Source organism: Mus musculus, chromosome 7, assembly GCF_000001635.26.
Source record: "Mus musculus strain C57BL/6J chromosome 7, GRCm38.p6 C57BL/6J".
NCBI classification, from domain to species: domain Eukaryota; kingdom Metazoa; phylum Chordata; class Mammalia; order Rodentia; family Muridae; genus Mus; species Mus musculus.
Window position 1 is genome coordinate 68,841,535 of NC_000073.6, and position 23,760 is coordinate 68,865,294.

The 23,760-nt window shown below is 42.4% G+C and overlaps 1 long non-coding RNA gene across 3 annotated transcripts in view; it reads right to left on the reverse strand.

Annotated features, from left to right (window-relative positions):
- Positions 1–603: 603 nt before the first annotated feature.
- Positions 604–23,760, reverse strand: part of Gm34664 — a 73,887-nt gene continuing 50,730 nt past the window's right edge. For 2 of the 3 annotated variants that reach the window (XR_882190.1, XR_882194.1), the window contains one exon: positions 1,576–2,203. This is a non-coding gene — a long non-coding RNA (predicted gene, 34664). Of the gene's footprint in view, positions 657–1,575; positions 2,204–23,760 lie in introns of those variants that run through there. The other variant, XR_882192.1, reaches the window with a different exon arrangement.

The window sequence follows — 23,760 nt, forward strand, 5'->3', positions numbered from 1 at the left end:
CACTTGTGTGCACTTGTGTGCACTTGTGTTTCACTTGTGTGCACTTGCACTGTGGGGAAAAGGTTGAGCAAGTTTTCTTTAATCCAAAAGATCTCCTTCCAGGATATATGTCATAAGCTTCCTGCTGTTTCTGCTACTACTGTTGCTGCTGCTGCTGCTGGTGGTGGTAGCCAGCCATAGCTGAGTCCTCCCAAGTGCACTTTTGAAGACATTCTCTTACTATCTCCACTCAAAATGAATGGGGTGCACAGTGAATGTAGTCATTTGACCAAGATTGTATAGGACCTGTCAAAGCCAATTTGAATTCTTTAATTTAGCTTCCTAGGAATCATTCATGAACCTTGCTTACTTTCTTCTGGGAGCAATGAAAACAGTTAACAGTTAAAATGCTAGGTGAAGAAAATTTATTTTGAGAGAAGATCTTATGAGTCTAGGTGGGATTCAAATTTATAATCCTCTTGCTTCAGGGATTTACTAGAAAAAGGTGTATTAGTTGGCAAAAAATTGGTAAAATCTCTTCTTTTATAAATTTTACCTCCTTAGGGGCTGGCCTGCAGTAAGGAAGGTGCCCTCTGGTATGGGTCAAGAGAGCTTGGATCCCAGAGTCCTTCACTTCCCAGGTCCTCTCTGGTCCTGTGAGGGGTCCTTGACCTGGCCTGTATTTTTTGGAAAATGTTAGTTAGTAAATAAGTTTATTACTTATTTTAATGTGGAAAAGTATCTAGTGTGCTTTGCCTTAAAGACTCCCCTGCATCAATTATGTAAGTCAGCGGTTCTCAAAGTATCCCTGTGGTCATTGTGGACCAGCATCTAAGTAGCACAAGAATTTGTTTAAGTGTAAATCCCACTCCTCACTGCCATCAGCAGCTCTGGGAGCCACCCTAAAATGGGGCTGTATAAAGCCACATGGGAGATAGAACAGCTAGATTGATCAGGCCACTCTGCTATGCAAGGATCCATCTCGTAAACAGTATGGAGTGTACTAATAGTATATGCATTCGCTCCCTTAGAAGGCCACCCTCAAATTATATAAATCTTAGAACCTCCATCTGCGTCCATGTCCATGTGTTTATTTTCTTTTGCATGTGTGCATTCGTATACACTTTTGTTTGGGAGGGGGGTATGTGCACACTTTTGTGAGGATGCACAGGGGTCAACTCTGGGGGTTGTCACTCAGGATGCCATGAATCTTGTATTTCTCAACAGGGTCTTCCATTTGCCTGGAGCTTGCTACTTTGATTAGCTCAGCTGGCAAGGTATCAAGATATCCCCAGGAACCCTCCTGTTTCTACCTCTACAGTGCTGGGATTACAAGCACACTCCATCATGCCCGGACTTTTAACATTGGTTCTGAGGACTGGACTTGGGCCATTATGTGTGTTTGGCAATCACCTTACTCATTGAGTTATGGCCCCAGGTTTCCACTTTTTAACTGTTCTTTCTTTCCTACCATTTTAGTAGAATTCCTTTCTGTTTGTGTAACCTTGTGTTTCACACAGATTTTTATGATTTGGCTAAAGTGTTTGGATTTACAAGAAATAACACAAACTTACAGCATCATTCCTAGACAGATATTTATATACAAGGTAGGATTTCATCTATTTCTTTGATCTTTCTTTTCTAGAGTGACTGGTATCACCCTGAGGTCACAGGAAGGCTGCATCCCTGCACCTTCAGAAGAAGATGAAGACGACCTTGGAGAGGTCTGGAAACTGAACATCTGGGCACTGTCAGCTGAAGCCAGACAGCGTGAATGCAGTCAACACACCCTCTGCCAGGATGTCTAGGCCTCCTGGGCAGAAGGGCCTTGCTGGCTCCAGTGATGTTATTATTGAAGAGGGTTCTTGAGTTTCTTACCTGGCAAGATCACAGGAAAAGTGGGTTAGGCAGAATTGCAGACCATTGTTGACAGCCTCGGGCAGAGGAGGAAACAGAAACCGAGGGAAGAAAGTCAGGGGATAGAGGGGTTCATGTGGGAATAGTTTCAGTTTGTTTCTGGAACATCTCCAAAAGGTCTGTATGCTTTGCTTGCCAGTAGGTGGCGCCACTGGGAGGGGATGGAACTTATAAAAAGTGCAATTTCTTTGGATGGAAGTTGGGTTCTTGTCGACATGCCCTAGCAGGTGATGTTGCTGCCTGCATCTCTTCCTCCTGCTCTTGTTCCTTCTCCTGTTCCTCCTCTTCTCATTCTTCCTCCTTGTTCCTGTCCAGCACAAATCAAGCAGCTTTATTCTACTCATGCTCCCTACCATAACATCATCCTTTGTCTTAGGCCTCTCCCCTCACTACAGTCCCACACGCCGTGAGGCCAACCAAGAACGAACTGAAGTCTGAAACCATGAGCCAAGTTGAGTTCTCCCCCACCTTTTTTTTAATTATTCAATTTTTATATTTTATTTTTTTTCATACTTATATAGATTTATTAGATATTTTCTTTATTTACATTTCAAATGTTATCTCCTTTCCTAGTTTTTCCTCCAAAAATCCCTTATCCCCTCCCCACTCCCCCTGCTCCCCAACCCACCCTCTCCTGCTTCCTGGCCCTGGCATTCCCCTACACTGGGGCAGAGATCCTTCACAGGACCAAGAGCCTCTCCTCCCATTGATGACCGACTAGGCCATCCTCTGCTACATATGCAGCTGGAGCCATGAGTCCCACCTTGTGTTTTCTTATAAATCAACCTTCCTGGGCATGTTTCTGAGCACCAAAAAGCTGTCTAATGAAGAGAAGCAAGCAAAGAACCCCCATCATCAACCTTGGGTCTCACCCTACATGTCTACTTCCTCTTGTGGTTCCTCCTCCTCTTTGCTTTCTGGAGGCTCTCGTGATTCAAGGGCTACATGCAAGAACACTCACAGCCATAATTTTTAACAAAGTGAAAACAGAGTAACATTTGCTTATTAGAATAATACGTCCATTGAGGTGATGGGGCTGGCAGAGGCTAGGCATGAATGTTGGTTTATGAGTAGTACGCAAATTGTCATGCCCAGTTCAACTGTGGTTCTGTGAACTTTGTGTCTAAGAAGAGCAGTACAAATATACATATATGTTTCAAATTGTGCCCGCGGCTACCATTAAACACGATGGGACATTTAGATATTGTCCTTTTTTTTTTTTGAGTATTTTCTTCTTTAAAATAACATACACAGAGACGATTTTACTTTGTTATCACGAGGAAGAAATGCTGTACTAGCAGATTGGGTGGTGCTGCTATTTTTAGAACAGCTTGGACATTTTACCGCTGCCAGATTTAAGTGAGACTTTCCAGGAACTATGAGTTAAGAGTGTATACAGAGGAGAGTCAGATCATACATAAACGCAGAACTCTCCCCTGAAGCATGGACCAGGAAACCTGGCGGTGTGGCCTGACTGACCCAGCTTTGATCAATAAGTGAGAAGGTTCCCGGATGTTTATCTCTGCTTTCCAGTTGAAGACTAATGGAGAAAATCAAATCTGCCCTTACAATTCCATCTCTGCAGGTTTACTGCCTGCAGTTCCCCCAAGTCACCCGCCTGCAATCAGGGTACCCCGGAAACCTCCACCTCTGCTCTGACATGAAAGTGATTCTCCTTCTCTGCCTGCTTTTGATCTCTGCTAGATCCAGGTGCTAGAGCTTGTGCTGTGGTAACAAGCTCTGAACACTGCTGGCTCACTACTTGATTTCACTGGGAGGGAGGGGTGGTCTTTGTCTATCAACCCACAAAATTGGCTCTTTGGAGAAATGATGTGTACTTAAAAATTAGTACCATTCCGGGTGTGTTAAGAATCCAATTCTGCACTGGTCCAAAAGTATTTTGTTGTATGTGTGTACGTGGGCTGTGTGTGTGTGTGTGTGTGTGTGTGTGTGTGTGTGTGTGCGCGCGCACGAGCGCACAGTACGTTTGTGTGAGAATATGCTTGTGGATGTGAGAGGAGAACTTTCTCTCTCTCTATTGCTTCCTGCCTTATCCATAGATGTTGTTCTCACTGAGCCTGCAGTTGGTCAGTGAACCCCATGGTTCTGCTAGGTTCTTCTCATCGATACTGGGGTTACAAGCATGCTCAGTTATTCCCTTCTTTGTGAGTTCAGAGGACTCAGATCCCTGTACTCAAAAGAACAAATGTTCTTATCCACTGAGTAAATTCCCTAGTCCCTCTTCCAAAAACATTTCCAGGGAGAGAGGGAGGGGTGTTGCAGAGGGGTGGGAGGGGGAAGGAAGGAAGAAGGCAAAAAGAGACCCATAGTTTTAAATCTTAAGCATTAAGTTCCATTTGCTCAAAATGTTTCAGAGACACTAGGGTTCAACTCTTACTGAATAGAACAACTATTGAACTTGAAATTTTATCGTATTATGTTTTCCTAATAAATGCTACCAGGAATTAGATTTTATTAGTGGATCCATAGGGTCCAGAGATAGTCGTTAGTCGTTTTTTTTTTTTTTTTTTTTTTTTTTTTTTTTTTTTTGTAAATCCCATAACCTTGACATTCTGGCAATAAATTTAGTTTCTAGAAAATAAATACAATATTATAATGTCAGAGCTGCAAAGGGTTTGAACCTGAGCAGGGTTCCACTGGCTGAAAGCAGTCAAGCTAACGTGGTTCTGCTGTTTAAATTATATCATGTAGGTTTGTAATTAATAGAGAAACTTCAAATTTCAGAGTTCTTTTTTGAGAGAAAGTTCAGAAATTTGGATGGGAAGGATGCGGAAATTTTTTGAAAAATGTGCTGAAATCACACGTGAGAGACAGAGTAGTTGTGACTTTGTAGCAAGTTTTCAAAAACCTCAACAGTGAATTACATTGAGCTGAATACTATGAGGGCACTTTGATTCAGTGTTGATGTGTTCTTGTTGCTGCAGTGATGGGGGAAGTAGTTACAATGTAACTTATTATAACAAGATGATACATTTATAGTAGCAGGGTCAATTGGCTTGTTTATCACAGGTCACATAGTACAGGTCATCTCTCTCTCTCTCTCTCTCTCTCTCTCTCTCCCTCTCCCTCTCCCTCTCCCTCTCCCTCTCTCTCTCTCTCTCTCTCTCTCTCTCTCTCTCTCTCTCTCTCTGTGTGTGTGTGTGTGTGTGTGTGTGTGTTATTTAATCAATTCTTTACCTTATGTATCATAGAACCATGGTCCTATATGAGAAGAGTGTAAATTTACTGCATATGGAAATCAAGAGTTTCCTAAAGTTTAGAATGAATAAAACAAAATAAGATAAAATTTGATTATCTATATGCACAAATATATATCTTTATATATAATGTTATATATGTAAAATAGTATATATTCATGTACATATATAACACATATAAAATATTATAGAATATAATATATTCTCTATTTATCTATCTAGGAATGTTTGTATTTAGGGAATAAGGTGCTGATAACAGTTTGGAATTGTCAAGTTTGGAACTGTCAAGTTCTCTGTTATCTACTGGAAATGCTTGCCTGGACTTTAGTGTCAGGGGTTTCAATATTGTCAGAGTTCCAGAGAATGAGAGATTTGGTTGATAAGGCCTGTTCCAGGCAAGAATGTTGAGAGTTCTGTATACCTGTAGCATTCCCTCCTGGAGCTGATGTTGAGTGCATGCACTTCAGTTAGCTCTTTTAGTACCCTCAGATGAGAGGGGTCTGTATAGGGTAGGTATATTCACAGAGAGCAGGAAGAGGAGACTTGGTTGCCAAGTGATGCTGTGGTGAAGCTTACCTGTTCAGTTTAAGCTCTGTGAGTGGGAAAGCAGAGCTCCTGGTCAGTTGAGGGGAAGAAGGAAAGTGTCTGGGAAATATCATCAGAGTGGAAGAGGGCAGAGTCTATGGGATGCAAGAGTTCCCACCTTCAGTTTTGTTTGGCTCAGCTCCAGTCATTCTCTCTCATGTCTGACACTGGATTCTTAGTCTGGTGGCCAGCCCTCATCCTCATACTGCCCACCCAACCCCTTTCTTTCCTCCGTGTTCCCAACGTGGACCCCAGCACACAGCACTTTCTTTTGTAGGTTGTAAAGAACACCGGAAATCCGAGAGTGGGAACTGGCCACAGTCGTGCATGCTTAGAATCCCAGTACTCCAGAGGGTAAGGTAGGAGGATTGGTACTAGCTCAAAGCCAAACTTAGCTTTTAAGTAGCAAGTTTGAGGCCAACCTCAGGTACATCTTATCTCAAAACCCAAACACATAGGACAAAGTGCTACAGGCAGGTGACGGGGAGCATTGTGTCTGTTCATTTTCCAGTTCTAGGTCTTGAAGATGGCTGAAAAATGAACTCATCTCTTTCAAGACTTAATTAGGATCCTGTATCAGGATCAATAATAACTCCAACCAATGTCAAAGGGACAAAAGAAACCATTGTTTGTTTGTTTGTTTGTTTGATTCTTTCTTTCTTTCTTTCTTTCTTTCTCTCTTTCTTTCTTTCTTTTTTGCACTTAATGGGAGGTTGAGATACTGAGAAATTGCTGTATCATTATTTTTAAAATTGAAGGTAGAAAATAAAAATGAAGTTCTACTCACTGACAACCTAAGCATCTCTGATGGTCACAGACCTGCAGCAGAGCTGAAGGAACGTTCCTAGACTAATGGGGTCCTGACACAGGGATTCATTCATTTCATGTTGAGATTCTGGCTTATTCTATTGTGGCATTAATCGAGGTTGACTTACAACATGGATGATGGACACATGACTATGTATCTTATTTGTTTTTCAATCTAGAAAATTCATTGCAAAAAGATTACTAAGGAGGATCTTTGTACTAAATTGAGCATTTTTTTTCTTTTTACCTCCATTGGAAAACAACTGGACAATCAAATGGTCCCTGGTTGCATATGGATGCAATATGGCTCGGAGAAGGCTTGCTGACAGAGAGCAGAGTTTTAATCGATTCCAAACGGCCTATCATATGGATATTTGAAATGCCATGCTATAAACAATGTTCTCCTGTCTTATGGGATGTTCTCTAAGGTTGAATGTAGATGAAAGCCAAAATTTCTATCACACGGCAAAGCCTGAAGTGAACGCAAACCTCGTAAGTGCTCCTTTTATTTGCTGTCGGATTCTGTTAACAGCCTGTCTTCCAATGTCAGTACTATGGATATCTTTAATGCTTTGGCCATTTGCTGACCCTCATGCTCATATCCCGCCTCTCTCTCTCTCTCTCTCTCTCTCTCTGTCTCTGTCTCTCTGTCTCTCTCTCTCTCTGTCTCTCTCTCTCTCTCACACACACACACACACACCATTTTCTATTTTTCTCCCACATCATAAAATACAGAGTAACCTTGAGAACCCTTTGGTTTGCCTAATCTAGAGGGAAGTTTAGTCACACATCTAGTTAAGTTAGTAAATAAATGAGGAGTTTGGTCTGCAGACTCGTAGGATGGGGTAATTCGCCTGCCCCTGAATGGATTCTCAGCAAATGCCCTCCTTTCTTTGTAATGAGTCCTTCTTTTCCTTAAGGTATACGTGATTTTATCAGCATGTCTTCATAACTAGACTAGGCATGTAAAACTAGAAACTTAACTATGTTGACTTCATTCATTGAAATTTTATTCATTCATCCAGGAAATAGTTATTTTTCCCTAATGGTTAACTATAAAAATATAGACATCCATGTAAAGAATAATGATACAGAGAAACAGAGAATAAGGTAAAAACTCCCCTTGTATCTGCTCCAACCCTTCCTACAGTCGCCCATGGGAACACTGAGAGTGTACCATATTAACTTTCAGACATCCTAATCCATAGACAAAGATCTATTAAAGTGCTCAATGAAGTGTTGATGTATTTGTTTTTAAAAATGTGAGCATACTGCATGTGCACGGCTCAATAGTTAAGATCACTGGCTGCTCTTCCAGAGATCCTGGGTTCAATTCCCAGCGTCCGTATAGCAGCTCACAACTGTCTATAACTGCAGTCCCATACAATCAGAAGCACATATTTATTTCACCATTCCTCTCTTGATGGGTATTTATGTGGATCTTAACTTCTAATGGTGAAAGGAATACACAATAAATACCAGCATGTTTGCAAGGCAATTTCTCAAAGAAGGGGAACTTCTGGGTCCTTCATTTTACATTCATTAATTATTGTGTTCAAATTTTTGGGAACTTATACACAAATAAAATACACTCAAACATTCTTTGGAGCTAAAGGAATAGTTCTTACTCTACAAAATTTGTGGTTTCTGTGGCAAGAAATCCAGAAGAAGAGTGAATTCTAAGTGGGATGTCCCAAACTGTCTATTGAAGGCAAGGCAGGGCTGTGAGGGCAACAAATGCCATGACTCTAACTCAGGCTTTGCAAAATGATAATTACTTAGAGGTTGGGATTTCAGTGTGACAAACTCAGAATGTCTCAACCCAACTACTTGACAGAGTGGAAATGTACAGGGAAGCAGACAGGCTTGTTTAGGGAACCAGAGGCACAGATATCCAGATAGAATACTGGAAATTTCAGGGAGCTTTCACGTTGGAGAACGAGAGAACTCTTACAGTTTCTGAGATGACCTCAGACTACAACAACTTTTGTTTCAAAGATCTCTTCTCTGTGCCTGATAGAAGCAAGGCTTTTATTTTGGCCCAAGGCTAGCTTGCTTTAATTTTCAACTTCATGTACACGGGGGGATCAGCAGCAGTCTCCTCTTGAATCTGGACCATTTCTGATAAATCTTCGATGTTTTGTTAGTGTTGCAGAATTTAAAAAGGGGAATATCCCTACTTTTAAATTATTTTCTCCTGTATCAATCCAAGCCCCAGGACCCTTCCCCCACCCTCCTTTGGATGTTACATCTTCACTTGTGGAATCTCATTGAATTACACAGGCCTTAGAACTTATACATTTCCTTAAGGGGACTGGAACATTTCTCAATTGTTAGAGGACCAGAGTTCAGTCCCCAGCACCCTTACAAGGTAACTCATTCCTACCTAAATATAGCTCCAGGGGACCAACCTCCCTTTTATGGCCTCCTCTGGTACTCACATGTACATACCCACACATGGCTACACTCACATACACCTAATGAAAAAAAAAAAAAGATGATGAAGTCTCTTAACAATTTACTCAATGATAAAATAATCATCCTGAAAAGAAAGTTGTAGCCCCGTGCTCCACCATCTTTGAGATGCAAAGCTTATCATGGGAATTTTTAAGATTGTTCTTATTGGTTCTGAGTTACCTCACTCAGGATGATATCTTCTAGTTCCATTCATTTGCCTGCAAAACTCAGGATGTCCTCTTTCTTAATAGCTGAGTAGTATTTCATTGTGGAAATGGACCACATTTTCTGTATCCATTCTTCTGTCCTGGGACATCTAGGTCGTTTCCAGCTTCTGGCTATCACAAATAAGGCCGCTATGAACATAGTGGAACAGGTGGCTCTGTGGCATGGTGGGGAATCTCATGGGATGTGGAGCAATAGGAGGGTGGATGGGGTTGGGTAGAATAAAATATGGAGTGTAAAAAAATAAATATAATAATGATGATGATGATGATGATGATGATAATGATGATGTTCTTATATTGTTCATGGTAAAAGCTTAGCCCCACCCCTTAATAATAGGACAAAAGCTGAAAGAACCACTAAGAGAGCACAGGAATGGGGAGAAGGAAGGCACTGGAGAGATGTCAGGAAAGTGTGCTTCCTCCTGAAGAAGTGAATGAATGGGTTTACCTGACTGTTGTGAATGAATGGGTTCACCTGCGACTGTTGTAAATGAATGAGCTTACCAGACTTTTGAAGATGGATGCCAGTCAGAGAGAAAGAGAATTGATGAGGGCCCAAAATTAATCAGTAGATGCAGTGAGTGAGGTGGGCACCAGAGGAGGACAGTTATAAAAGATGTCCCATAACACCCAAAGATGCTGGACACAGAAGAGTCACAAAGACTAGGATGGCAGAAGAAGATGATGGATTTACAGTTCAGTCCAACTTTCAGTCTGCAGTCATCCTTTTGAAGACCAGCACAAGGACCCATGAGGCACTGTTTGTATTTTCAGTCCAAGTTGGGATCGTTCCCCTTTTCATCTAGTTTCCTGTCCTGAAAACCATCCTCCTACCCTCCTAGCTTTTGTCAGGGTCATCTTGACTGGGCAGAAAGGAAGAAGAGAAAAGAAAGGACTGGATTTTGATGGTAGGGAGAGATGGCAGCAGCTGCGGCAACAGCAACAGCGAGGATGCACTTACTAGCAAAGACCTAAGGCAGGAAAAGGCAGTGGCTTGTTTCCCTTGGGTTTCTTCATCTCTAGCTCAGGAGAAGCAGAGAGAAATAGGTGATAGGGAAAGAAAATAAAAGGAAAGACAGTTTTCCTTTCTCTGTTAACAGTGAACAGTTCAGCTTCTGGTGACTCCCTAGCCTCCCTTTACTCTTCTTTCTCTTTTCATATCAAAGGATTAAAGGGCGCCCACATGGGCAAACACACATTTACCATACACACACGCACGCACCACAACACACACAGATCTTCTCTTCAGCTCTCTGCAATGATTTCTTTAGGCTTGGTTGCTTTTTCTTTCTCTTAGTGCCCAGCCCCTTCTCGTAGTTTGCTTTCTTTCTCTGACCCTCTTCTCTCTGCTGAGTGTGCCTGCACACTCCTACGCCTAGCCTCCCTCTGCCTGCTGCCTCTGCCTTCTGCCCCTCCTGCTGCCAGGCTCCCATCCAGTCCCCAGAGCAAGGACAGCTGCTGACACTTCAGAGTGCCTGAAGGCCACCAAACAGGTTGCTAATCCTTTGAGCCTTGAGAATATGTCTCAGCCTTTGGTAGGAGAGGGACAAAGGCTTTGAGAGATGGAGCAGAGAGCACGTAGGAACAGTTGCAGGGAGCTCACCAGCACCAGCAGGAGGGAAATGCTAGCCTGCCATTTCTAGATGCTGGGGAGCATATGGAGAGCCTGAGATTGTTATCAGCTGCCCAGAGTAGGCTGTGCCATCCCAGCTGCTTTACTGTGCTCTCTAAAGAAAGCATTATAACAAACTGCCTTACCTGTGGTGTTTCAAAGCAGGTGCCTCTCCTATGAGACTACAGTCTTCCCTAGTCCCCAGTGAATTCCAGGATGTCCCATGAGAGACAGCATCTCTAGTCATTGTGTGAGCTCATCTTAACATGTACCTATCAGGGCTTTGAACTTCTGAGTGTTTGGTTTGTTGTCATATGATTATATGATGATCAAGACTGCTATAGTGTGAGTCTACAGTGGTCAGGGTTCTCTAGTGGTATAGAGCCAATAGCATGTATATATATAGAGAATATATAGTAAAAAACATTTGATGGTGCTACATGATGTGAGCTGGGCAATCCGATGGTGACCATGCCCGACTGGAGGGTGACTGGAGGGGCTCAGAACATGACAGCCTCTCATGCTGCAATAGCCCCACTTCCGTCCTGAGCTCCTGGAGGCCTAGAGGGTTGCTGGTATTCAGTTGAGTGTTTGAAAGATAAAAAGGACTGGGTTTGTTGGGGCAGCAACGAAGTAATGCACTGACTAGCAAAGAACTAGTGGGAAAAGGCAGCAGGCTGTTTTCCTTGGGGTTCATCTCTGGGCTACGTTGGAAGGTTCTTCCCACTCCGGAGTAGGGTTTCACTATCAGTTGACCTTTCCTGGAAATGCCTGTGGAGACTGTCCCAGAAGCGTGTTTTGGAGTTGACCTCAGCTACAGGGAAGTTCATAGTCAAAACTTACTATGGCAGCATCGTTAACATACCCTGTCCACTGGACACCACTACCTTAGAAACAGAAAGTTTACAGGCGAGAGTAACATGCACTGATAGGTACTGGCCTACTGGTACATGACTGTTAATTAACAGCCCTTACCCACTGTGCCACACACTATAGAACTGAGATATATTACCTAAATTTTAGATCACTTGGCAACACCCTGTTTTAGTATATAATTTTATATGGATGAATATAGATAGCTATATGTGCTTATATGTTTATATGGGTTATGTTCCAAAAAAATAGATACTACAATGTACTGGTTATTGAAATTTTATTTAGGAAAAAAATGATTGACATTATTTTCTATTTTTCTGATGTATACTTAAATGTGTAAAATTACATTCCTAAAAATAATTTAAAATGTGCTTACATTATTTCCTTCTTCCTTCTCCTTCCTCCCACACCTTCCATAAATTCCCCATGTCTCTCAAGTCCCTAGTCTCTTATTTTATATATTATAATCTAATTATTTTATATGTTATATATAAATACATATGTAAGCATGAGAGACACCCCAAGTAAAGTAAGCTACTGCTGTTGCCTTTGTTCACCTCTCAAGGTTGAAGAGAAGCCCCTATTACTGAAGACAGCATGCAGTATAAACCCAGGGTTCAAGAGCTGAGCTGGACCTGAACTGAAATCTCAGTCTCTGAGGACTGGCTTTCATGGTGATTATAAAAGCTGCCAACAAAGAGAAATAACCAATAATCCTACCCAGCTGTGATGTCTAGGAACCATAGCAATGACCAGCGTGGCGTGATATCCCCAAGGATTCAGTAGTGGCACACATATCTTGGTGGTAACCAACAGCTTTCTATTTTGAACTTTAGACCTGCTCAAGAAGAGGGAAATCATGACTGATGCTGAAGACCTAACCAGAGTTGGGGGCTAATGTGGTCTTGGACCCTAGAGTTAACTTGTTATCATTGCTTTACTATTCTAGCATAATTCCTAATTATAATTAACATTTTAATTCTTTAGCTACAAGTGTCTATATGGACAAACGATACTCCAGTGAGCCCCAGTTCCTCTATTCATGTACTGTCTTCTTTCTCGAGTGATAGACTAAGAAGGTTTAAGGCTTCTTATGATTAACATGGTCTAACCTGTCAATGTCCTGCCAAGGACACTGGGTCTCTGGGAGATGGCCTGAATCACATGTGTTCAGGGAGCTAGTGTGTCTGGAATCCGGTGGGTGTCATCCCCACTCCATGCTAGCACCTTGAAATCGCTCTTCTCCCTATAATAAAAGTCCATTCCTTATCTTATTCACTTTTTAATTTGTCACTTGTTACTAGCTTCCACATTGTCCATTTGGCAAAGTAATTTTAAACCACAGAGAATTGTCTTTTGGTCCACAGACTACTTGATGACTACTGCACACCTTTGCATGTGTGAGTGGTGTGTGTGTGTGTGTGTGTGTGTGTGTGTGTGTGTGTGTGTGTGTGTGATATCAATTCCCCCAAAGGAAGGTATACAATCAGGGCACATCTAATATTTAACAGGTGCCTCTACTCACTTAGGTGAGGATTTCAAAGTGAAGTGTTTTAATAGAGACATTAAGGAGCATTTGGAAGGTACATGTCCCACACTAGACTCTGCCTTCATTACACTGTAAGTGTGACATGGCTTCTGTTGTAGTTAGCAGATCCTCTTGTAACCAGAACATATAGTCAGAGGCTGGAAATGCCAGTCCTTCCTACTAATGCACTGCTTATCTGGTTCGTGTGAAGCCAGGCCTTTGAGCATTGGATTCTAGTTCAAATCTCCTGTGACCTTTGAGGAACTTGATCATTATAAGGCTAGGATGGATGATGTAGTTACCACACTTTTTCCAAATGTGATATGTGTTTCTCTCAGGAATTATACAATGTATTTGATTAGGATCTACCAATTATGTAACATATATATGCATGAATATATTTACTGCAGTGATAATTGATGTGTCTATAAATCTCAACTAAATTTGCATGAATTTATATACCATGTATTAAAATAATAAACGTATCAAGTAAGTAAATGTATACTGATTGAATGCTATTAAAAGCAATGGCAGTAACTACATATAACAACATTCTCTTATTGACTACAGTGCGTCCCTTACTCCAGCAGATTCCTGAAAATCAATATCAGCAAGTAACAGAGAGAAAGTGCTCACTGGAAGTTTTCCTTCTTCGTAGCTGCTATAGGTCAAAAGTAATGTGACTGAGATTTTTTTTTTTTAATATAATTTTTTTAAGTAGGTAGGAATGTCTCAGTTTAGAATCTCCTCACCATCCCCCCAACCACAGCTTTGTTCCCATCCCGGGTCTGATTGCATGTTATCACCTTCAAGAGAACATCTGGGTCACCCTGAAAGGGTGTTAATCTCCTAGTATCTTCCCTCACACCTTATTGACAGCTCAAGTCAGGGTGGCCTACTTTGGTGAATCTGATTTGTCAAAATTCCTTTTTTGGCTTTATATTCATTTGAAAAATCGAGCCTCTGCAATTTCCCGAGCAGGGTATATAATGATCACTATTCTGAATGACCTAGCAGAGTTGCTTGATAACTGTCGGGGGAGGTATTCTGTACTGTTATAAATGCCTAGCTGCATAAATCAGCAGAGTCCGAGGTAAGTAGGTAAGAAATGACTCTTAGAATCTCCAAAGCATTGTGCAGAGAAGTCCCGTCTCCTAGTGGCTGAACACTCAGCCTTACCAAATAGGACTGTTTAGTTACAGTGGAACACATGCAGCCACTTCCAGGTAGTTCACTATGTTCCTGAAAGGGCTTGGGCTTTCTTTCACTGGATCTGAGGACCAGGACTACAATTAGTCATCAGACACTGTTGAATGTCAGATTAATTGATGAATCCATTGTGGAGGGACCTATGCTGGGCCTGCAGGTATGAGAGGGGCTCTGTTTCCAGAAGCTCTAAGTCCTTAAACTACAGTACCCATGCTGGGTGTCTGATACCTCCACATGAGTTTTCGAGCAGGATTTTATAAGGAACCACACAAGTTATATAGCTTATTCCTATCTCTCTCCATTGCTCACTGGAAGTAGAAGGTAAAACTCTACTATTGAAAATGCTATATGCTTTGGTTTCAGGGCACAGAGAAATTAGGCTGCAGCTGCCCTGAAAGTTTTCACTATGGTGGTGCTATGCAGGCTGTGGGAGGGGATTGTTCTCAAAGATAATCTTGGTGTGAATCTTGTATACAATACTAACTTTCAGGTAACAGGCCCAGGTTGTGAAGTGGTGGGATGGTTCTTAAGGGCAAATAATCCACATTCTGACTGTGTTTGAGACCCGTTTCATTGGACAGAAATTATGTTTGGCTTTGTAAATCTGGTCAAAACCCCATAGCTGGGGAGGCCATAACCCCCATAGGACATTTTACCAAACAGACATCTGAAAATGTATGTTTATGTCCTTAGATTACTTCCACTTTCATCCTCAGTCAGAGAAGTGTCTTTGCAGTGGGAAGTGGAGAATGCAGGGGCCCATAGTCAAACTTCTTATAATAAGCGATTGAATTTCCAGTCCTCAATGAGACAACTGCATCATTCTTCTTCATCAGGAAACATCGTGGAAGAAAGGATGTAAGAGTTATATGATGGGAAGGAGTGAAAACTGTCTTCAACACAAGATATGGCTATTGCACCAATAGCCCTCTTTACCTACACAAAGCCTGTATTAAACTGGCTATGCTAATATTACACTATGCATGGGGTATGGATTCATGAGAATCTATCCCTCTGTGAAGAACTATAGACATTTGATGGTTGCCCAACAGTAAGGAAAAGGAGTCATAATTTTGAGTAGTGTAGCAATTGGTTAACTACCCTTGCTCATGTAAAGATTCCCCACTTGTGTTCAGGCAAACAACTCTAACGAAGCACAGTGGCTCACCCACAAAAAGGCAGAAAAGTAAGGATCAGATTTACTTCTGGGTTGTTGGTAGTGGCAGGGGAGTATGATAACTAGATAGGAATAAGGAAACTAGACAGGGATATGCAGACAAGTACACTCTATCTTGCATGAGATTGTGGAGTTTTTAGGAGTCCCAGAGAAGAGGCAGTTATGCTAAATACACTGTGGGTCAGTAGGTTATTTGCTATGATATTAGGCCATGCCACTTCACTATCTTCATTAGGAGATATTTCATCAGGAACATGAATGGGGAGCGTCTACTGAGGAGATCCACACTTGAGCTTGGCCCCGAGAAGCCCCCCATTAGATGAGGACATTTCAGGCAGAGGATAAAGACTTCAACTATAGAACTTTCAGCAGTGTTTGGGCTCTGCACAATGGAGAATGACCAATAGTCTTGGTTTTCTTGGGTACTATGTGGGCTCTTGGACAATAACAAGGTCAAAATGATAAAAAGAGGCATTAAAATGGAAATAAAAACCAGTGTTTAGCTTGAAATCCTGCCTATGAAGTAAGTAGAGGACACAGAACTACTCGATCTTTAAAAGAAATGCCATGAAGCAGGGTTTTTGCTGTTAACTTATGCTCTACACAGAAGTAGAGTGTGAGTCAGGTGCCAACTGTGCAGCTTCAGTAGCCTGTACCCCCAGCAGGCTACTGTACAACTGAGGACCAGGGACAGGGTTTCATGCAGGACCAGAATTAGATAGAGCAGGAAGGTTACATTGATGGAGATTTTGAGTTTGATCCAGAGACAGGGTATGCGGAGATGAGTTCTCATGTCTTATTTGAAAAAACAAGGTTTTAACTAAGTAAGAAGGGACAAATGGTTAAGAAGTTCATGGTAATTCCAAAGGAAGCTTGAAGTGGCCAGAACTCAGTATGTTTTAGAAGCTTTTAAAAGGTGACCAGCCCCCACAAACTCTTCAAAAAGAGAATTTGAGAGTTTTTGTAGAGGGATACAACACTCTTAAGTATTCTTGTGAAATTCAGACATAACATAGATTTCTTATAGTCTTGAACAAGTTCTACATGACAAGCCTGACAACCTGGCCCTCCCAATACAAGTGGCACAGCTGCCATTTGGAGAGTGGTCAGGGAAAAATACATATTAACATTTTGTATGAAGAATTTTCCAGCTTGGGGTGTGGTCACATCAACATGTAATCCCAGAACACAGAAGACTGAGGCAGGAAGACGGAGACTTGATGACTAGACTGTGCCTTGGTGAGACCTTGCCTTAAGAAGTTTAACTAACTAACTAACTAGCTAACTAACTAACTAACTAGCTAACTAACACCTAACTAACTAGCAAACTAGGAGGAGGAATCACTGGGAAGCACACTGTAATACTTTACTATAGACAAGAGTGAGTCATACTTGCAGATTTAATTTACCACAGGCATCACATTAATATTCATGTTCCTCACATTAATATGTATGCTAGGAAGCTTCCTCCAACAACGGTTGTGGAACAGATTGAAGTAGGCACAGTGACAGCCATTGCTGCAGAGGGATAAGCAGGACTGACTCAACTTTGCTGCTCACTGCATGTGAGGCAAGCCATGAGTTTGCATGGTTTGATTAAAATGGCTTTATAGTTCTGGCACAGAGCCCAGCACATGGTAAGCATTTGCTTATGGAAGCCATTATAATATTTTCATTTCATTATGATAAATGGGGGCAGACTAAGTCAAGCCATCAAAGTTTGGCCCACCCATGGGATTTTTAGATTTTCTTAAGCTTGTCCTCCTTCCTATCCCAGACAAAAATCCATCAGTTGATATGCTGCGTACCCTCTCCACCTCTCCACCTAATGAACTGCAAAGTGTCTGAGATAGCTTCTGGCAGAGGCAGAGCCCAGCAATCTATGGGCTGTGATCTGTCAGATGATACAGCAGTAGTCCCAGTGAGGCCCTGACATGTGGTCTCCAGGAGGACAGGAACCTCACTGTGTGTGACATGGGAAACCCTGACAGGTGAAGGAAGCTGTATCCTGATGTGCCTTCCAGAGGGAGTGAGAACAAATAATGACAGGGAGCCCCTGCTCACTCACACTGAAGTGCCCTCCATGATTGGCATCCTAGGTACCTTCCTCCACCAAGGCGCTTACATCTGTTTGTGATTTGGGAGCCAAATATTGACAACAAAATATGATCGGCGAGCCCTAGAATGAGGGGTGATGAGAAGATGAAGTTCATTTTGCCCTCATTTATCCAAACCGGTCCACCTCTCATTCTGAAACCAAAGAGAAGCCATATGCATCTCTGCCTAGTCTTGCATTCTGCCACAAAGTTACCATACCTGCAACATAACTCTGAAGTGTAGCTCTCCCCAGGCAGAAGGATTTGGTGAATAGGCAAAGGTTTAAACTGCCCCTGACCTTGAGATAGTTTAATAATACTGCAGCTCTCACAGTGAGCACAGAAATGAGCCATCAAACCACGTCAGGTTTTGAGAGAAACTTGGAATAGAATGACATAGAGACAGTGAGCTTATTTGTCCCGGACAAATCAGGGTAGATGCCCCCTAGTAAAGGACTAAATTGTGTCCTTCACCCTCCAAGTTTACATATTGCAGCTGCAAGCCCTGGTATTTAAGAATAAGACTATATTTGGAGGCAAGATCTTTAAAAAGATACTTGAATTCTAATGAGGCCACTAAGGTGGCCTCTAATCCAATTTGAATAGTGTCCCCGGAGAAGGAGTAAGTTTGGACAGATAGAGAGAGACACCAAGGTTTCATGCATGGAGAATAGAGCATATGAGGATGAGAAGGTGTCCATCTTCAAGTAAAGGACAGAGGCTCCAGATACTCAACACCAGCACTTCATCTTGGACGTCAAACCTCCCGTACTGGAACTGTGAGAGATCAATTTCTGCTGTTTAGCAGACCCAGTCTGTGATACTTTGCTATTGCATTCCTAGTAGACTGATACAGCCATCTAGTCTCCTGAGCATTCCTTATCTGTGAAAATTAAGAGAGCCATGCCCACTCTTCTTGACTGATTTATATGGGATGTTTACTACTTATGCTGTCCTGAGACATAACTGTATGTTAGATACCTCAATAGACACCTTGATGAGCCTAGTTCAGGCTACATCTTGAGAGTTCCTAGTAGTCCAATTCCAAAACACTGAGAACTTAATAATACAAACTGTAAGTCACTGTCAGTCCCATGCATACTGAGAATGATGCCTTTAAGGACATTTTAGCTATGGAACTTTAGGAAGAAAAATGACTAGCTAAGAACAGCTATAGCCAAACTCTGGAACAGGAAGCATGTGATAGAACGTAATTTGATATGGCTAACTATAAGGGTGAGCCTTGGACACACGCAGACAAATGGGCTTGCCAGGTCAACAGCTCACTAGGCTGTGTGGATGGCATTGTCTTTGGTTTGGGGCCCATCTGTGTCACTTCCCTTGGTTTGCCTGCATTCTGTAGGACTCTCTCCAGTGTGTCTCTAACAGCTCTTCCTCTCATGAACTCTGCCTCTGTGGGTGTTATAATCAGTGATGGACATACTTTATCAAGTTGGGAGGAGTGATCTTTCCATTCATTTAGATCCTATGCATCAGCCCTCTCTAACCTTGGTGCTCAGGGATTTGTGACTTTAGGACTGTGGTTCCAGTCTGCATGGAACTGAAATGGAATAAACACTGGAAAAGGCAGCCCATGTACCTGAAAGTCGCTCTCACTGGGGACCTAGGAAAGGGAAATTTGCATAGCTGCCCTGTGTAAAGCTCAGAGAACAGCAGGCACCCAGTGCATGCTGGCCCTCACTTACAGGATGCTTTCCCGAGAGTTGTTCCAGGGCCTTGAGCTGTTAGTCTTTCAGTGTAAGAAATAGGTCACTGCCTCTTCCTTATGGGATGTATAAGGAAACCTGTGTCAACCACAGAAATTGCCTTTCTTTGGGCAGTTCCACGGCGAATACTTTTTAAGTCATACTTTGTCCAGGAGTCATTGGAAGTATCATGCCCACCATTAGGGGCAAAAGGGACAAACCATGGGCCCTAGGTTCAAGTTCCTCTTATCTCCCAATTACTTTCTTTTTGATGGTTTCCGATAAGAACGTAATGTAGTCAAAGGCACTTTAGGACACTGATTTATTTCTTTAGAGAGACATTTTATTTTTATTTCTTTATTCTTAGCATACATGGGCAAGTGTATTTCTTTCACTCCCAGCATTCCTTAGTTTATCTAAAGTTCTTTATAGGATTGAGGCCTTGTGGGCTTTTCGATCTACTTCAGTATGTCTACTGTGCTTGTTCTTCTCCTGTTTATGCAGTCATATCAGTCAGATCCCTAATCAAGGAAACTTCTCTTTTCAACAGATGGAGACCTTACAGAAGACCACAACCAATCAAAATGCAGTCATGGAGCCCACTCCCAGTGGAAATATCTAGGATACAGGCTAAGGCTTAGGGATAATTTTGGAAGAGGGAGGCAGAATGATTTTAAGTGCCAGAGAACAGGGAGTTTGCTGTGACATTGTGTCTCCTAAAAATGTCAGAAGCTACATCCATAAAATCTACTAACATAACTGCTTAAAAATGTGTTGAATGAGGAAAACAGCAATAGGTAGGTTAAGGTGGATGGCTGGGGTGGGTGTGGGGAGCCTAGGAGGACTCAACCCTACACACAGAAGAACAAACAAGTAAGGGATGCTGAGAGTGGAAGAAAGTCTTCCTCAAGGAAGAGAACACCAATACCAAATGCATTTTCCTGATGAGGGACGGCCTTGTCTACTGTGGATAGTTTCACTACTGAGCAGGTGACCCCTGGGTGTATAAGCAAGAAGGCTGAGCAAGCCTTGGAGAATAAGCCAGTTAAATAGCTTTCCCCCATGGTCACTGCTTTCAGATTCCTGTTTGAATTGCTTCCCTGAGTTCCCTCAGTGACGGCCTGTGACCATGACCATGTAAGCCAAATGAACCCTTTCCTCCCTAAGTTGCCTTTGATCATGGTCTTTATCAGAGCAACTGAAAGCAGAGTGGAACATGCACCAGGGGACTGAGAACCCCAAAGGGAAGCCACTGTTCTCTAGCTGCACGCCTAATACTTGGCAGGAAGGGAATTCCTCCCCAGAGTGCCTGCTGTTACTTCGGCTGTTTGCTCCACTGGAAAGCACCTGCATAGCCCTTTCTTGTGCAGATCCTTCAGATGTGGCACCTTTGGGACGTGAAATTTTTAACAGTTCAAAACCAAAGTCCTGGTAAGTCTTATCTGCCTCTCCAAAAAGCTTCTGTCATATGGCCATCCCTTGTTCTCCTGTTCCCTAAAAAAATATACCAAATCCCCAGGGAGAGACCAATCTAAAATTCTGATATCCTTCCAGTAGCTGAAAACATAGTATCCATTGGAAATGCCAGGTGATGTGAATGACCACCTGGAGAGCTCATACTGTGGTGGATGTTAGGGCCACAAAGCAGCTACACTGAAACGGTTTAAAGAACTCACTCTTTGAAACTTGTCTTTTGTTGTCGTTTAAGTATGACAATTACTTTCAGTAACATTCAAAAGAGCATTGACCACATCATCCAACTATTTTATTTTCTGTAAAAATAAACTGATCGGTAATGAGTTGGCCCCGCAGGTACAGTCTACAACACCTGATAGCTTGGGGAGGTCCACCCTCTGAGATCCACAAAATGAAAGGGGAGATCCAATTTCCCCAAATCATTCTCTGTCTTCTACAGGTCTGCCATGGCATGTGCACACCTATCAATCAAACAATCAATCAACCAATCAATCAATCAGTCAGTCAATCAATCAATCAAGAAATGTAAAAGAAATAGCAGTTAAAAAGAAAAGTAAATTGGACATGATGATAATTCACCCGAGGAGACCATACTTGATAAATGATTATCTTAGAATCATATTTTCTTCAATACAGACTTCTCCATCTAAGGAAGTCAAGAAACAAGGAAGCCCTGTGGAAACTCTGAGCAGAACCTCAGTGAGCTGTAGACAGTTCAGACAGAGCTGCTATTTTTTAAAATAAGTTGTTTTTATGCTACTACGAATTATTCAAATAGATTTATATTCAAATGGTTTTATATTCAAATAGTTTTACTATCAGTATCAAGTACTGATGACATCTGAAACTGTCCTGCTCTTCAGGTATTTTGTTCCCTGGGAGGTTTAGCCTAGAGACAGTATTGTTCTTTTCAATGCTGGAAATGCTTGTTCTCCAAGAAACAATGTGGTCGGAACCCTGAGGGAGTGCACTGAAGGCAGAGTAGAGGCCTCTTGGTGGCTGTAGTCCTGTCTCAGGTGGCGGCAGTGCTCTTGTGATGTTCGTGTGTGTGTGTGTGTGTGTGTGTGTGTGTGTGTGTGTGTTGACTCAACATCCAGCCTGAAAGAACAAACAACAGCTTCCCTTAGCATCCTGACCCCTGACATGAGAAGGGTACTGTTGGACACTTGAGTGTGAATCAGACACCGGCAAGCTGAAATATGGTGAGAGGAGAGGAAATGCACACTTGCTGCTGGGTTCCCAGAACTATGATAGAGCATGGTCTTGTAGCCAAACTCTGAACATGTTCTGGTGGTATGTAAGTACGGAGAGTGGGCTTCTGGCAAACTTGCAGTTTCCATGCATTTGTGTGTGTGTGTGTCTATGCATGTGTGTCTGTGTATGTGAGTGTGTGTGTTCCAGAATGTCTCTAGCTTCAGGCTCTGCTTTTAGGTAATGTGTTCTATGCATTTCGCTCCTTTCTTTTCCTTAAAATGTACAAGATGGTATTGATCACAAAGCAAGCCACAATTATGATGTTTCTTTTAGAAATTCAGTGTGACTTGAATACAAGAATATGCCCTACACATTTGACTTAACTTATGCCCAGTTTCTGGCCTGCAGCTGACTACTGCTTAGAGCTGGTTGGGAAGCCTTCGGTGTGTCCTGCTCCAGGGCTTTTTCAGAATCAGCACTGTATCACACTTCTGGATCCCTTCTGAAGTTTCAGAAGTGCTTCCTGTGAGTCCAGTACATCTGGCCCTGGGAGTAGCTATGGGAACATAGTTGCTACATAACCTCACCCACCTTGTCTTAGTTTCCCTAACTGTACCCTGTGGAAAAGGTAGGCTGGATAAGCCCACTGCCTAGCCTAGGGCTTAAGTAAGGAGCATGGGTCAGGGAAGCCTCGGGGCCTTTTTCCTACAGGATAGCTGAAGTACCCACTGGGAGAAAAGGCTTGACATTAATTACACAGAGGACTGTAGCCAAAGAGGTATAGCTTTAGAAATGTAGCCAGATATGAACACAAGGGAACGGATGGGTTTCGCTGTGTTGCCAGCCACCTGCAAGGCCCACCCCACCCCCATCTTATTACACACCACATCCAAGTGCCAATCAGCTGCAACAAACCCCAGTGGGCCCCAACAACAGGTGTCTCATTAAACGTCTCTCACCCTCCCAGGCTTCCCCACTGACAGGTACCAAACTCACACTCAATCACTGCTTAATCACAGCCAAACTCCATTAACAAGTCATACTAATTACCAACTTCTAACAGTGTCTCTGGTTCTGAGGCAAAATACCTTATTCTTTTGAGAGGGACACTGGCTTGTGATCTTTCAGAAAGACCCATAAATTAGGTCCTTTAAAAATGAAGGTCAAGGGGGGGAGGCAGGGGAACTGCTGATAGGCCCAGCATGGCAACTGTCCTGAAAGTGAGCAAGACGAAGCTCTGTTTGTTTTAATTTTGTGTCTGCTAGGAGGCCCACAAGGGTCCAATTAGCTTGTTACAGATGCTCATGTGGCGTCCATCTCCTTGTCTCTTTCTGCCGCTCCCTCCTTTTCTGATTTTTTTCTTTTCTCTAGGAGGGATAAACTTGTAGCACAGATTGCTGGCCTGCAGGCATCTGACGATCAACAATTAGTTTTCTGTGATAAACCCCCTGTGAAGTAGGAAGAACCATTTCAGAATTCCTAATGCTTAGGACAAGGCAAGGAGTGGTTTAGATGCCTGGATATGCTCTGCTGCAGGTTTGGAGTGGCCAGAGGAAGACATCATTCCCTGAGTAAGAGTCCTGCTATACACTGGCTTTTTTTTTTTTGCCCCTTTAACTCTTCTTTTTGGATCTTTATGCAACAAGAGTCTCTTCTGTTGTTAGTTATTATGTTCTATTATTTGAAAGTCACCTTG